At 39.6% G+C, this 5788-nt stretch overlaps 1 pseudogene; it reads right to left on the bottom strand.

Annotated features, from left to right (window-relative positions):
- Positions 1-4709: 4709 nt before the first annotated feature.
- Positions 4710-5067, bottom strand: LOC110322645 (annotated as a pseudogene).
- Between the last annotated feature and the right edge of the window lie 721 nt (positions 5068-5788).

Raw genomic sequence — 5788 nt, 5'->3', positions numbered from 1 at the left:
AATGTCAAAAAGAATAAGTGTAGAGAAAGAACAAGAATAATTTAATCTTTAGCCCATCAAACTTAAATTAAATCTATTTTGAAAAAAAGAATTTAGATGTAGAATTCTCATGGATTCAAGAATGTAAAAATAGTTTGTTTGCTTTAATTAGCACAGTCTATAAATTCTGTACAGTTTATATTTTATCTAATTAACTTAAATTTATAATTTGCATACCTGTTTAATATATTACAATAATACATTTTATATATTATTTATATTAATTTAATCCTGTTTATTTTTGAGTGTGTATATGTGAATCTCTGTGTATGTATGTGAGTCTGTGTGTTTTTGTGTATTTGTGTATTTATCTTTGTGTGACTATGTGGACCTGAATATATGTGATCATGTAGGTCAAAACCATCAGAGACCGTGGAATTGGAGGTATAAATGCTTATAAGTCACCTGATGTGGGTGCTGGGAATCAACCTATGGTCCTCTGAAAAAAAAGTAAATAGTGAATGCTTGTAACTCTTGAACTATTTTTCCAGAAATATTACATTTATTAATTTATTAATTGTTTCCTTCACTTTAAAATTTCTGTATTTTTGTGAATGTTTTTCCTTCAAAACACTCGGTGAAAGATATTTTGCCTTGTAAAAATTAAACACTGAATAAGCATTACAAATTTACATTTATTAGAGGTTTTCATTGTAACATTGAATAGCTCAAGTTCAGGATGCTAATTAGTGTTAAGACTGATTCTTATATGGTAGAGCTGAAGGATAAAATCAAACTATCATCTATCAAAGGCCAAAAAAATCATGCGAAATGTAACTCCAGAGGGGGAAATTTTAATACAGTGTCTTAGACAAGATGTTCCATTATCAGTTCTAACTTAATTTCAGCTGTTTCAGGAATGCTTGACTTAATAATGACGATCAGCAAGTAATTAAGGATTCACTGAGATTTCTATTAGAAAACAAGAAAGTAAAAGATGGCTCTGTCTGCTTGTTTTCATTGTTGTTATATGTGGTATAAATGTTTGTGAGGTCATAGGAGTCATAGAAATTTATTCCAGGTATGTAAAACTGTGTAACATAAGGAAAACAGTGAACAGTGGGATTGTGAAGGCATTTTAGCATCCTGAAGATCACAGGACAGCATTCTCCTAATGTAGTGGGACAGTGCCACAGACCGGCCCCAGTAGGCCTCTCTCAATCTGTGGAAGAAATTGGAGTTCTGGACAGGTGGGCAAGGAGTTGGTGAGAAGGGGATGACAAACAGACATGAACACAAGTGAGTACTGTATTTTGAATGTATTTTGTCTCAAAAGGAGCACCAGTCTTATAAGTNACTTTTACACTAAACAGAGGAATGCATACAAAAAGCTAACAGGAACCAACTGGGATAAAAATCAATGTTAACAACTGAGATCAAAAGCAGCCCCACCCAAGGTCATCTTAATCTTCAAAATCAGAGGCAAGGGCTTCAAGTCCTTGCCATAGTTCAAATTCTAGTCTATTGTATAGTCCACCTTCCCCCTAGGCCATTGTAAATTCCTCTGGAAGGGTGTTAACTCAGCTATCTAAGCTAAGTATTTACTCTAGTTCCTTCTTAGACCACAACCTTCCTTCTGCCTAGATAATGGTAAATTCTTACATATGGGAGTAGCTTGCCCTGAGATTTCTCACTCTTATCCAGAAAAATACTGAAAGAAAGCATGCAAGACCCTCCACATTATCACAGGGACAAATCTGGGACATTCTAGCTATGGGAATGCCAAATTTCCAGGAGACTAAGTTTCCGTGAACTTTTCGCCTCGGGACTACATCCAGGATTTCGGGGCCTGTCACGCGTGCCACTATTGGAGTAGATGTAACAGAACAGTAGTGTTCAGGAAAATGGTCTGGGTTAGCATGGAGAAGCAAGGGATGAGAAAGAAACAGGGATATAATTGTTAGTTTGGTAATGAAAGTTTGACAGTTCACCACCAATCAAAACTCTTTTGGCGTCCTCTCTCTCTCTCTCTCTCTCTCTCTCTCTCTCTCTTTCTCTCTCTCTGTCTGTCTCTCTCTCTCTCCATATATATATATATACATATATATATACATATATATATGTATATATATGTATATATTGTGGATTAATTAATCTACATGACAAATTCTGTTCCCTCACTTTTCCTCTTTGGAGAGTTCTTTCCTGAACTCCCCCCCCTCCCCACGCGCGCACACACACACACACACACACACACACACACACACACACACACACACATATATTCCCCCACCCTGGAGCATCATCAAGTCTCTAAAGGGTTAGCCCCATCCTTTCCTTCTGAGGTCAGGCAAAGCAGACCACACATGCTTTTTGGCTGGTGGCTCAGTCTCTGGGAGCAGGTCAGGTGACACTATTGGACTTTTTTGTGGTGTTGACATCCTCTTCAGTTTCTTCAGCCCTTCCCTTAACTCTTTCATAGGAATCCCTAATCATTATCCAAAGCTTGGCTCTGGGTGTTTGTATCTGTCTCAGTCAAATGAGTGAAGCCTCTCAGGGGACTGCCATGCTAGGTTCCTGTCTGCAAGCACAACATAACATTAGTGATAGTGTTAGGGATTTGTTTCAGCCCATGGGGTAGATACTAAGTTGGACTTTTCACTGATCTTCCATTTGTTACAGTCTCTTTTCCAATTTTGTTCCTGCATTTCTTTTAGATAGGAGTAATTTGGGGTTGAAAATTTAATAGGTGAGATGATATTCCTATCCCTCCACTGGGGGCCTTGTCACTCATATTATCATAGAATATATTTTTTAGGCATTATTTAATTTGTCTCACTGAATTCAGAGCTCACTGGCTTGGCAGCTTAGCTGCCCAGTGAGCCTCAAAGATTCCCCCCTCCCCCCTCTCTCTCTAGCACTGGGATTACAAAGGCATACATACTGCCATGACCTGGCTTTTTACATTGGCACTAAAGATCCAAACTCAGGTCCTCAAGCTTGGGAGACAAACACTTTCCCAATGGAGCAATCTCTCTAGCAGTTATATGTATTTTTTTAATTAGATATTTTCTTTCTTTATTTCAAATGTTAACTCCTTTCCTAGTTTCCCCTTCAAAAACTCCCTGTCCCTTCTCCTCTCCCCTGCTTACTAACCTACCCACTCCTTCTTCTTGGCCTGGCAGTCTCTGATCTGGGGCATAGAACCTTCACAGGACCAAGGACCTCTCCTCCCACTGATGACTCAATAAGCCATCCTCTGCTACATATGCAGCTAGAGCCATGAGTCCCACCATGTGTTTTCTTTGGTTGGTGGTATAGTCCCAGAGAGCTCTGGAGGTACTGATTAGTTCATATTGCTCCAACTACAGGGTTGCAAACATCTTCAGCTCTTTGAGTTCTTTCTCTACCTCCTTCATTGGGAACCCTGTGCTCCATCCAATGGATGGCAGTGAGCATCAACTTCTGTATTGGTCAGGTACTGGCAAAGCCTCTCAGGAGACAGCTATATGAGGCTTCTTTCAGCAAGCTCTTGTTGGCATCCACAGTAGTGTCTCATTTTGGTGGTTGTTTATGGGATGGATCCCCAGGTGGGGTAGTCTCTAGATGGTTATTCCTTCAGTCTCTGCTTCACATTTGTAACTCCTTTCATGGGAATTTTGTTCCCCCTTTTAAGAAGGACCAAAGTATCCACACTTTGGTTCTCCCTCTTCTTGAGTTTCATGTGTTTATCTCAGGTACAGAATATTCCTTAGAAAATATTTTGTTTAAATTGGATATTTTTTTATTTACACTTCAAGTGTTATCTCCTTTCCTGGTTTGCCCTCAGGAAGCCCCCTCTACCATCCTCCTCCTTTCTATGATGGTACTCCCCCAATTACCCAACCATTCCTGCCTCCCGGCCTGGTATTCCTGCACTTGAGGGCATCCAGGACCAAGGGCCTCACTTCCCAGTGATGCCTGACAAGGCCATCCTCTGATACTTATTTGGCTGGAGCCATGGGTTCCTCCATGTGTACTCTTTGGTTAGTGGTTTAGTCCCTGTGAGTTCTGGGGTATCTGGTTGGTTGATATTGTTGTTCTTCCTATGGAGTTGCAAAACACTTCAGCTCCTTCATTCCCTTCTCTAACTCCTCCACTGGGGACACCATGCTCAGTCCAGTGGTTGGCTGCGAGCATCTGCCTCTGTATTTGTCAGGCTCTGGTAGAACCTCTTAGGAGACAGCTGTACCTGGCTCCTGTAAGCAAGTACTTCTTGGTATCTATAACAGTGTCTGGGTTTGGTGTCTGTAACTGAGATGGATCCCCAGGTGGGTCAGTCTCTGGATGGCCTTTGCAACAGTCTCTGCTCCACATTTTGTCTCCATATTTCCTCTTGTGAGTATTTTGTTCCCCCTTCTAAGAAGGACTGAAGCATCCACACTTTAGTCTTTTTATACACATGAGATTAACTTAACATGAACCCTATATGGACTGATACTATTTATCCCCATTTTACACACATAAAGATAGGGTCACAGAAGAGAAGCAATAAATGTACTTACATATTCTTTTAAAAATAAAAAAAAAACACAGAAAAAAATTTAAAGTACAGAGTTTTCTCTGAGACTTGTGTTAATCTAACTGTAATGTCATTTTTTATACATAGAGTAAAATTAATTTTATTTGCTCATAAAGTCCGGTTTCAGGCTTCTTTAGCATACTTCCATTTTATTAAAAGCAAAGGCCAATTAGTCCATAGACTCTGAAACATCTTCATCTTGACTAATCTGGAAATAATGAAGTTCATAAGTCTCTTTGTCAGATATGACAACAGGAAGCCAATCATGGAGATTATTCTTCTTAATGCATTTCTCGGTATGATACTTCAAATACCTTTTGGAGAATTATTTCTCAGAAAAAAACTGTAGTTTTTTTCAGGTGTTCAACATTTCCAATATTTCCAGTTTTTCCATTGACTTCAACCTTCTCCCATAGAAACTGTTCAAAATTTCCAGAAGCAAACATTCCATCTACTGCTGGATGAGTAAAGTTCAAATGAAACCTCCAGGTTGACTTCTTAATCTTCTTATCTTTCTGCAGTGCCATGCTGAGCAAGGCTGCTGCTCAACATGTTGCCACAGAATAACTGTAACGCTTTATAAAATCAAATTAAAAACCACAGATCACATACTCCATGCCTGCAATGGCACATAATGTGCTTCACTATCTCAAAAGACAGGAAAAGGAATATGGTGGTTTAAATATGTATGGCCCATGGGAAGTGACACTATTAGGAGGTGTGACCTTGTTGGAATAGGTGTGATCATGGAGAAAGTGTGCCACTGTCAGGGTAGGCTTTGAGAACCTGGTCCTCACTGCTTTTGAAAGACAGAGCCAGTCTTCTCTTGGCTGCCTTCAGATAAAGATGTAGAATTCTGAGCTCCTGCTCCAGCACTATGTTGGCCTGGATGCTGCCATACGTCTATTATGATGGTAAATAGACTGAGCTGAATCTGTAAGTCAGTCCCAATTAAATATTGTCATTTTTAAGAGTTGTCATGGTCATGGTGTCTCTTCATCACAATAAAGCTCAAACAAAGACAGGAAGCATAGAGCAGACATACTGGACCACAACAAGAATGAAAGCAGCAAGGGAAACTACAAATTCTGTATCAGCATGGTTCAGATCTCAAACTCTTTTCAGTTTTGTTGACTGTAACACAATTTTGTCTCTTGGACTGGTTCTAAAACTGCTTGGCAGTTATTCCAGGGCTTTGGCATCTTGAATGTCCTGGGATCTCTACTGGAATCCAGACTTCACTTTGCA

The sequence above is a fragment of the Mus pahari genome, chromosome 5 (genome assembly GCF_900095145.1).
Source record: "Mus pahari chromosome 5, PAHARI_EIJ_v1.1, whole genome shotgun sequence".
NCBI classification, from domain to species: Eukaryota; Metazoa; Chordata; class Mammalia; order Rodentia; family Muridae; genus Mus; species Mus pahari.
This window is presented reverse-complemented; position numbering and strand designations above follow the sequence as displayed.